Raw genomic sequence first — 12,238 nt, 5'->3', positions numbered from 1 at the left:
ATTAAAAACAGACGACGAAACGATGTCATTTTCAAAATGTCATATTTGATATGCGTTTACACTGGGGAAGTCGCATTAAGTTATGACATCACTTCACAAAATTACGTCATTCGTGGTGCATGTGAAATCATTGTGATACACGTGGGTCATACTGATTATATTTCCCTGAATATCTTGAACTATGTGGATAATAAAGACAAATATTTATTTGAAGACAATGTAGGTCACTGTTTAAAATGTGGATGTTATGAAAAAGAAAGGAATATTCTCGCACTGTAAACATAAAAAGAAAAATAGTTTTATTGGAAGACAATATAGGTCACCGTTTAAAATGTGGATGTTATGTAAAGGAAAGGAATATCCTAGCACTGCAAACAAAGATTATTTTAATTTGAAGACAATCTAGCTCTGTTGTATATATGGGCATTATGTAAAAGAAAGAAATAACCTCGCACTGCAAACAAGAAATCTATTTATTTGAAGACAACCTAGCTCACAGTTTAATATATGGATATTATGTAAAAGAAATTAATATCCTCATACTGCAAACAAATACTTTTATTTAAATACTACCTAGCTCATTGTTTAATCTGTGGAGGTTATTTAAAGGAAAGGAATATATATATATACTCAACCACAAAAGAAAGTAAGATGGAAAATGTTTTATTTAACGATGCAATCAACACATTTTATTTACGGTTATATGGCATTGGACATATGAGGAGTTCAGGCGCAAAACCCAGTAAGTCCATCTGACTTCATTTGTTTTAAAATGAAGATTTTTACCTGATGGTAATTTTAATTCTCACTAATTCCACTTTTCGTGTCATGAAATGGTTATGGAGCAATGAAAAAAAATATATTAATGTAAGAAATGAACCTTTATTAAAAAACTTGGTAATTACCAAAATGCGATTGATTTTTCTGAAAAACCAAGTAAGTCCACCTTCGGTTTCTTTGCAAAACTCAGTAAGTCCATTTCTGGAGACTAGTGTTATGGACATGTTGCAGAATCAAACAACAGACAATTAGAAACATCTTAAAAGTGAAGGTTAATTAAATATTTACAAAATAAGAACTTTACTTGTCCATGGATATACCAAAGTTTGGCAGTTGCTGGCCTATTGTTCCTAGCCTTCACAAAGCGTTAAAACTGACACTTATTTAAAACGATTGTGCCATCCCAGTGTAATAACAATGACAGTAATATACTCACTCTAGAATTATAATTATGGAAAGTGACTGGAAAATAATGCCAGTTGGGGCACAACATACTCCATCCCCCATTGGAAGTCATCAAAAGATTACACGAAAGTTCAGTCAGTCATCTCGCCCCCTCCCCAATTTAAACACACGATTTATTGAAATTGGGCTAGTGAGTGTTAAAGTAATTTTTCACAATATTGAACAAACTGGCACACCACATAATTCCTGGTCATATGTGCGCATGTTACACGAGGAATCAAACCATCACCACTGTAGCAAGCTGTTTTGGCTATAGAACGGGCGAACTTCGTGGCCGATGTCGTTTACGCTTTCCTGTTGGTGATAACATCACAGGTTCGTCAGCTACATCATAAGTTTCCATAACTAGCGTGGATAAATTGGCCAAAATCTGAAGGAATTATACGAATTCAGCGCGCAAAAATACTTATTATGGGCGCGGCCATCTTATGCGTCATGTGATCTGATGCGCACATGTGATTGGTGGTCTACAAACTACGTGGTTCTGCAGACACTCAGATAGCGTTTACGAGGTTCTGCAAAGAAATCGTATTTTAGCTTGGATTTAGAATGGGATTAACGGGTTTTTGAAGCAAAATGTATTTGCTCATCAGGTACCAGGGACTGAGAAGGTTTGTCTCCAATGGTTATCTCAATTTTCATGGATGTGGCGTTTACGAGGTTTTGCACTTGAACTCCTCATATGGTTAAGGACCACACAGATATTGAGAGAGGAAACCTGTGGTCGCCACTTCATGGGCTACTCTTTTTGATTAGCAGCAAATTAAAGGGACCTTTTATATGCATATACATACCATGGCCTTTGTTACACCAGTTGTGGAGCACTGGCTGGAACGAGAAATAGCCCAATGGGTCCACCGACAGGGATCGATCCTAGACTGACCACGCATCAAGTGAACGCTTTACCACTGGGCTACGTCCTGCCCCATATTTTAATTTTTATTTGAAAACAAGCTAACATTCATGGTTTAAATTGTGGATGCTAAGAATGCAATAGAAAGGAACATCCTTGCATTGGGAACATAAAGGAATATTTTTTATTTGAAGACAATCTAGCTCACAGTTTAATTTGTGGATGTCATGTAAAGGAAAGGAACATCCTCGCACTGTGAACATAAAGATTATATTTTTATCTGAAGACAAGCTAGCTCAGTTTAATTTGTGGATGTCATGTAAAGGAAAGGAACATCCTCGCTCTGTGAACATAAAGATTATATTTTTATCTGAAGACAATCTAGCTCACAGTTTAATTTGTGGATGTCATGTAAAGGAAAGGAACATCCTCGCTCTGTGAACATAAAGATTATATTTTTATCTGAAGACAATCTAGCTCAGAGTTTAATTTGTGGATGTCATGTAAAGGAAAGGAACATCCTCGCTCTGTGAACATAAAGATTATATTTTTATCTGAAGACAATCTAGCTCACAGTTTAATTTGTGGATGTCATGTAAAGGAAAGGAACATCCTCGCTCTGTGAACATAAAGATTATATTTTTATCTGAAGACAAACTAGCTCACAGTTTAATTTGTGGATGTCATGTAAAGGAAAGGAACATCCTCGCACTGTGAACATAAAGATTATATTTTTATTTGAAGACAATCTAGCTCACAGTTTAATTTGTGGATGTCATGTAAAGGAAAGGAACATCCTCGCATTTGTGAACATAAAGATTATATTTTTATCTGAAGACAATCTAGCTCAGAGTTTAATTTGTGGATGTCATGTAAAGGAAAGGAACATCCTCGCTCTGTGAACATAAAGATTATATTTTTATCTGAAGACAATCTAGCTCACAGTTTAATTTGTGGATGTCATGTAAAGGAAAGGAACATCCTCGCTCTGTGAACATAAAGATTATATTTTTATCTGAAGACAAACTAGCTCACAGTTTAATTTGTGGATGTCATGTAAAGGAAAGGAACATCCTCGCACTGTGAACATAAAGATTATATTTTTATCTGAAGACAAACTAGCTCACAGTTTAATTTGTGGATGTCATGTAAAGGAAAGGAACATCCTCGCACTGTGAACATAAAGATTATATTTTTATCTGAAGACAAGCTAGCTCAGTTTAATTTGTGGATGTCATGTAAAGGAAAGGAACATCCTCGCTCTGTGAACATAAAGATTATATTTTTATTTGAAGACAATCTAGCTCACAGTTTAATTTGTGGATGTCATGTAAAGGAAAGGAACATCCTCGCTCTGTGAACATAAAGATTATATTTTTATCTGAAGACAATCTAGCTCACAGTTTAATTTGTGGATGTCATGTAAAGGAAAGGAACATCCTCGCTCTGTGAACATAAAGATTATATTTTTATCTGAAGACAATCTAGCTCAGAGTTTAATTTGTGGATGTCATGTAAAGGAAAGGAACATCCTCGCTCTGTGAACATAAAGATTATATTTTTATCTGAAGACAAGCTAGCTCAGTTTAATTTGTGGATGTCATGTAAAGGAAAGGAACATCCTCGCTCTGTGAACATAAAGATTATATTTTTATCTGAAGACAATCTAGCTCACAGTTTAATTTGTGGATGTCATGTAAAGGAAAGGAACATCCTCGCTCTGTGAACATAAAGATTATATTTTTATCTGAAGACAATCTAGCTCAGAGTTTAATTTGTGGATGTCATGTAAAGGAAAGGAACATCCTCGCTCTGTGAACATAAAGATTATATTTTTATCTGAAGACAATCTAGCTCAGAGTTTAATTTGTGGATGTCATGTAAAGGAAAGGAACATCCTCGCTCTGTGAACATAAAGATTATATTTTTATCTGAAGACAAACTAGCTCACAGTTTAATTTGTGGATGTCATGTAAAGGAAAGGAACATCCTCGCACTGTGAACATAAAGATTATATTTTTATTTGAAGACAATCTAGCTCACAGTTTAATTTGTGGATGTCATGTAAAGGAAAGGAACATCCTCGCATTTGTGAACATAAAGATTATATTTTTATCTGAAGACAATCTAGCTCAGAGTTTAATTTGTGGATGTCATGTAAAGGAAAGGAACATCCTCGCTCTGTGAACATAAAGATTATATTTTTATCTGAAGACAATCTAGCTCACAGTTTAATTTGTGGATGTCATGTAAAGGAAAGGAACATCCTCGCTCTGTGAACATAAAGATTATATTTTTATCTGAAGACAAACTAGCTCACAGTTTAATTTGTGGATGTCATGTAAAGGAAAGGAACATCCTCGCACTGTGAACATAAAGATTATATTTTTATCTGAAGACAATCTAGCTCAGAGTTTAATTTGTGGATGTCATGTAAAGGAAAGGAACATCCTCGCACTGTGAACATAAAGATTATATTTTTATCTGAAGACAATCTAGCTCAGAGTTTAATTTGTGGATGTCATGTAAAGGAAAGGAACATCCTCGCACTGTGAACATAAAGATTATATTTTTATCTGAAGACAATCTAGCTCACAGTTTAATTTGTGGATGTCATGTAAAGGAAAGGAACATCCTCGCTCTGTGAACATAAAGATTATATTTTTATCTGAAGACAAACTAGCTCACAGTTTAATTTGTGGATGTCATGTAAAGGAAAGGAACATCCTCACTCTATGAACATAAAGATTATATTTTTATCTGAAGACAATCTAGCTCACAGTTTAATTTGTGGATGTCATGTAAAGGAAAGGAACATCCTCGCTCTGTGAACATAAAGATTATATTTTTATCTGAAGACAAACTAGCTCACAGTTTAATTTGTGGATGTCATGTAAAGGAAAGGAACATCCTCGCATTTGTGAACATAAAGATTATATTTTTATCTGAAGACAATCTAGCTCAGAGTTTAATTTGTGGATGTCATGTAAAGGAAAGGAACATCCTCGCACTGTGAACATAAAGATTATATTTTTATCTGAAGACAATCTAGCTCAGAGTTTAATTTGTGGATGTCATGTAAAGGAAAGGAACATCCTCGCACTGTGAACATAAAGATTATATTTTTATCTGAAGACAATCTAGCTCACAGTTTAATTTGTGGATGTCATGTAAAGGAAAGGAACATCCTCGCTCTGTGAACATAAAGATTATATTTTTATATGAAGACAAACTAGTCTCACAGTTTAATTTGTGGATGTCATGTAAAGGAAAGGAACATCCTCGCACTGTGAACATAAAGATTATATTTTTATCTGAAGACAAGCTAGCTCAGTTTAATTTGTGGATGTCATGTAAAGGAAAGGAACATCCTCGCTCTGTGAACATAAAGATTATATTTTTATTTGAAGACAATCTAGCTCAGAGTTTAATTTGTGGATGTCATGTAAAGGAAAGGAACATCCTCGCTCTGTGAACATAAAGATTATATTTTTATTTGAAGACAATCTAGCTCACAGTTTAATTTGTGGATGTCATGTAAAGGAAAGGAACATCCTCGCATTTGTGAACATAAAGATTATATTTTTATCTGAAGACAATCTAGCTCAGAGTTTAATTTGTGGATGTCATGTAAAGGAAAGGAACATCCTCGCACTGTGAACATAAAGATTATATTTTTATCTGAAGACAATCTAGCTCAGAGTTTAATTTGTGGATGTCATGTAAAGGAAAGGAACATCCTCGCATTTGTGAACATAAAGATTATATTTTTATCTGAAGACAAACTAGCTCACAGTTTAATTTGTGGATGTCATGTAAAGGAAAGGAACATCCTCGCACTGTGAACATAAAGATTATATTTTTATCTGAAGACAATCTAGCTCAGAGTTTAATTTGTGGATGTCATGTAAAGGAAAGGAACATCCTCGCACTGTGAACATAAAGATTATATTTTTATCTGAAGACAAGCTAGCTCAGTTTAATTTGTGGATGTCATGTAAAGGAAAGGAACATCCTCGCATTTGTGAACATAAAGATTATATTTTTATCTGAAGACAATCTAGCTCAGAGTTTAATTTGTGGATGTTATGTAAAGGAAAGGAACATCCTCGCACTGTGAACATAAAGATTATATTTTTATCTGAAGACAATCTAGCTCAGTTTAATTTGTGGATGTCATGTAAAGGAAAGGAACATCCTCGCACTGTGAACATAAAGATTATATTTTTATCTGAAGACAAGCTAGCTCAGGGCTAACTCTGGCACTTGCCAAGTAGATAATGCAGTGAATTTTAATTTGTGGATATTAATATGTAATGGAAATTAATATCTTTGAATATTTGAAGACAACCTAGGTCACTGCTTAATCTACGGATGTTATAAAAGGAAAAGAATATCTTTACAAAGAAAAATGTTTTTATTGGAAGACAACCTAGCTCACTGTTTAATCTGAGGATGTTTTGTAAAGGAAAGGAATATCTTCACACTGCAAACATAAAGAACTATTTTTATTTGAAGACAACCTATCTCACTGTTTAATTTATGGTTAGCTATTAGCAGCAAGGGACCTTTTATATGCACCTTCCTATACACAAGACAGTATATACTACTTAACTGCGTTGAGAAAGAAAGAAATGTTTTATTTAACGACACACTCAACACATTTTATTTACAGTTATATGGCATCTAACTGGGTTGAGGGGAAAATGTTTTCGTCTTATTCTGTATAAGTCTATTCTAAACAATTAATTCTATGACCCATCAGATTTAATACAAATGCTCAACCACTAAGCTACATCCCACTTATTATGTGTTAACCACATAACAGTTCAGGCACCTGGTGTAAGAGTATAAGGGAAAAAACTAGCTACCACCATGGAAGGTATACTCCTTCCAAAGTTCAGGCACCTTGTATAGAGTATAAGAGAAAAAAACTAACTTTCACCATGAAAGGTACTCCTCCTCAAATATTTACTGTACTAACCCTGATGTGGTAACACCATGACACCTAATTTGATGATTTATGGTGATTGTAATCACTCCTTAACCCCCTCCTCCCAGATTTATGGTGATTGTAATCACTCCTTAACCCCCTCCCCCCAGACCTACTGAAGATAAATCAAACACTGACTAGAGAGTCAGAGAGGTAAAATAGATGTAAAAACATGTTTCAAATTTTCTCTTAATAGATCTTTATTAGCAGATGAGAAAAAAGGCAGCATCTGTCATGTCCTGTGCTGTAATACTGGCTGAAAGTTACTCTCATGTAATTGAGTAATACACAAATAGTTGGTTTAGGAGCTCATTAAATAATTAGCTTCAAGAACAGACTTCCGGCATTGGAACATAATGTTCCATAATAAGAGTTAGCCGAAAGCAGCTGCCAATGCATATGGTTCTGGCATGAGCAACAGGATAACTAATAAGCTAATGACTTACAACATACCTAAAGGAATTACATTTATCAGACACTTGAACATTCATGCAAACATATATGGCTACATTAAGGATAAAAAATCACTGCGAAATGGTTGTCTTGAAGGAAGTGGCCCACATCAGAACCTGGCTACAACAGCTTGATCTGAACCTGCATGTTAAATTATTTTTTTGTTCTCATCCTTGACTGTGAAAACATTGTTTAGAATAAAGAGATACCAGCCTGAATATGGTAATGGGAATATATCAACGTCACTGCAATCAAATAAATTGTTTTAATTATAGTGATTACAACTGACAAATGTTTAAAGCATTTAATAATTAAATTGTTCACTCTTTTGTTACCTCTGGCATTGTCCTTATTTCTGGAACCATACATGAAGTGCTAATGAGTCTACAAATTGTTGATTTTTTCCATTACTGGTCTACAAGAAAAGTTAGGTTTGGTTAATGACACCACTAGAGCACATTGATTTATTAATCATCGGCTATTGGATGTCAAACATTTTGTAAATTTGGCAGTCATCAGAGAAAGCTCGCTACATTTTTTTCCTAATGCAGCAAGGGATTTTTTATATGCACTTTCCCACAGACAGGAAAGCACATACCACAGCCTTTGATCAGTTGTGATGCACTGGTTGGAATGAGAAAAAAAACCAATCAGTTAAATTGATCCTACATAGAGGACAGGATATGCCACTAATTTTCAGATTCCAGCCATCAAACATTATACAATGTTAAAATGTGCTCAGATTTCATTGTAAGTAAGTTTATTAAAACAACTGCATAAAGAATGTATTAGATTTACAGCAATCATCAGCCATTACACAACTAGAAGACCAGCATTTTCCTTGACATTTTTACATCTGAATTCATAATGATTCTATCTGCTTTAACAATGATAAACAATTTAAAAAACAATGACAATAACAGTTCTGCCCTTAGTAGGCTATTGGATTATATTTCAACCTTTTGTAGGTGCTTTGCATTCACAGGTGACTTTATACATTATTTTACACCGCTGTGGACACAAGTTCATAACCCAGGCCTGTAATATCCAAACATGTTTATTTTAGACATATAAGATAAGACATTTATTATTAGACCTGTAATAAGATATTCACAGCATTTTAATAATCAACCAGGCTGCAGCTATTAGTTCAACTACACCAACTCAATTCCCACAGCCAACAATGTTAACATTTAGTAATAAATGTGTACCAATGATCGTGTAAACCATGCAGGCGGTACATCTACCTGTATACAGTATAGCCATGTACCAATGATCGTGTAAACCATGCAGGCGGTACATCTACCTGTATACAGTATAGCCATGTACCAATGATCGTGTAAACCATGCAGGCGGTACATCTACCTGTATACAGTATAGCCATGTACCAATGATCGTGTAAACCATGCAGGCGGTACATCTACCTGTATACAGTATAGCCATGTACCAATGATCGTGTAAACCATTTATGCGGTACATCTACCTGTATACAGTATAGCCATGTACCAATGATCGTGTAAACCATGCAGGCGGTACATCTACCTGTATACAGTATAGCCATCTTGCCAGAAAATAGGGTGTCATGTACAAGTTAATTAAGACATCTAAAGAATATTCGCTGAACTTATGAAGCCTGTTTTTCTTAAATACAGGTGTACAAGCATTGTAAATGTATGTGTATAGTTACATGCATGTAAGACACAAACAGGCTTTGTAAATTCGGCCCTACTTTTCTTATAAACCCTTGTTTTTGCACACAAAAAACCCCCAACTATTATACATCATTAAAATACTCTGCTTTGATTAGCCGGACTTCATACTCATCACCTTGTAAAGAACACCGGCATCTGACACTAAAGAAAATGTATGCTTTTGATTGTTGAAGTATAATTTTTAGTAACCCTGTTGTTTGGAAGGAAGGAAATGTTTTATTTGAAGGAAGGAAATGTTTTATTTAACGACACACTCAACACATTTTATTTATGGTTATATGGTGTCAGACATATGGTTAAGGACCACACAGATATTGAGGGAGGAAAGCCACTGTCGCCACTTCATGGGCTACTCTTTCCGATTAGCAGCAAGGGATCTTTTATATGCACCATCCCAGACAGGATAGCACATATCACGGCCTTTGATATACCAGTCATGGTGCACTGGCTGGAACAAGAAATAACCCTATTAATTAATGAGCCCACAGGCGGGGATCAAACCGACCGTGCATCAAGTGAGCGCTTTACCATTAGGCTTCATCTTGCCACTCTTTAATTTGAATACATGTAATAAATATTTTCTTATTGAAATTTAAAAAAAAGATAAATAATGTTTTCCTCCTGTTGAAAATGTTTCCCTCTCAAAATGAAGACTCAAACTTTATTTGGTTTTGTTACCTATGGCAATTTTGAATTTTGTTGTCAAAGCCAAAAACAACAATTTTAAACCAGTAACCTTTGCAACAAATAAAAACAAAACAAATATTACCCCTTCAACCAACAGCAATACTTTTTATCCAGGGGTAAAAAACTGCCACAGGTAATGTCTTTGTCATATGCAATTCAGATTGCAAAACAGCAACTGCCATTGGTGACATTATTAAGCCCAAGCCCTTCTTCCAACTTTCAGTGTTACACTTTGTAACAACTGTACACTAAATAAAAGTATATTAATGTAATAGGAATAGCTAACAGTGTAACACAAATAAAAGAAAAAAGTAACATGATATATTACCAACAAGAGCCAAGTGCCAGCTGCTTTTACTCCATAAAGATTTGATGACACACTTCGAACTTTGACATGGAGTAGTTCTCCCTGATTTGGTAGAGTGTAACCTATATATACTGGACTTGGTTTTCCACACCATCGGTCAAACACACAAAAACTAACATTGACAGATATGAATAACCAAAACACTGGCAAGCCTAACCATGCCTGACCTCTGAGATCACAATGAATACTCAACTGATCTTTTATTTGATCCCAGACCATGATAATTCACAAACTATAGGAGGTCCTTCACAGGAAATTGCACTGAAATTAGTTTTAGTACAAAAACAAAACCACAGAAGCTTTGTGTTATGATGAAGTTCTTGGTATTATAAAATGATTAATCATTGTCCATTATTATATATTTCCATCATCAATGTAGAGTGGAATGTAGCTCTACTGTCAAAGTACTTCATCTCTGATGTACATCAAACTGTGGTATGTGCTGCCCTGTCTGTAGGGAAAGTACATATATAAAAGAACCGTTTCTGTGATGAAAAGTACCACCATTGGCCTGATGTCTGTGCCTAATGCTAAATGAATGGGATCGTAAAAGATGATGGTGCAGGCGAAATGCAAATAACAGATTGCAGCATTGATCACTCTCCATGGAATCAGATTTTTTACCATCCCTATCTAAAATAGTTTGTTTTGTTTAATGACACCACTAGAGCACAATGATTTATTAATCATTGGCTATTGGATGTCAAACATTTGATAATTCTGATAGTCTTAAAAAGGGAACCTACATTTTTCCATTAGTAGCAAGGGGCCTTTTATGTGCACCATCCAGACAGGATAGCACATACCACAGTCTTCAATTGATATACCAGATGCAAGGCTGGTATTAGAAATGTCCCAAGTTTAGAATATATGCTGAATGTCATTGAAAAACATTTGTTTCTTTTTCTACACAAGTCAAATGCTTCAATTAGTCCATAGTTGTACTATCCCTACCAATATCCCATAGTTATATATCACATGGTATGTGTGAAATGTATATAAAAGATCCCTGCTGGTAATGGAAAAATTAAGCAGGTCTTCTCTAATAAGATTAAATATATGTGTCACATTAACCAAATATTTGACATTCAATAGCTGATGATCAATGTGCTCTAGTGGTGTCGTTAAACAAAAACAAAACTCTTAAGTCTATAATGTCAAAATAGTGAATACCAAATGTTTGACATCCAATAGACAATGATTAATAAATCAATGTGCTCTAATGGTGTCGTTAAACAAAACAATTGAATGCTAACTTTTATTCCACATTTGATACCAAATAGTTGTTGATTAATCAATGTATTGATCTGTCACTACACATTCCTTCCTTCCATGTGTGTTGGTTTGTGATGAATCTGTGCATATCTGTTCACCAAGTAATACTCCCTAGAGACTTGGTGTCCTCCACTCTACTCCATAGAGGCCACTGCTATCCTTAATTACAGTCACGGAGAAGCTAATTTGGTATCACATGGTAGCGAATAAACAATTCATCAACAATGAGGTGGGGTTTAGCTCAGCGGTAGACAACTAAGAACTGGCAATAATGTGCAATGTGTTGTCAAAAAGTTTGTTTTGTTTAACAATACAACTACAGCATATTTGGTAATTTTGACATTTAGTCTTGAGATGAAACCTGTTGCATTCTTCCATTAGTAGCAAGGGATATATATATATATAAGTACCATCCCACAGGCAGGATAACACATACCACGGCCTTTGATATACCAGTCGTGAAAAACTAGCTGGAATGAGAAATAGCCCAATGGTCCCAACCGACAAGAGATTGATCCGAGACTGACTGCGCATCAAGTGAGCGCTTTACCACTGGGCTACATCCTGCCAACAATGGCTTGTCAAAGCTGGAAATTCTTTTTGTATGATACAGGGAGCAATCTCTGCTTCTACTGTTTTAATCTGGAAGCAAA

This window comes from Gigantopelta aegis, chromosome 9 (genome assembly GCF_016097555.1).
Source record: "Gigantopelta aegis isolate Gae_Host chromosome 9, Gae_host_genome, whole genome shotgun sequence".
Lineage (NCBI taxonomy): Eukaryota > Metazoa > Mollusca > Gastropoda > Neomphalida > Peltospiridae > Gigantopelta > Gigantopelta aegis.
Note: the sequence above shows the minus strand (reverse complement) of the source record.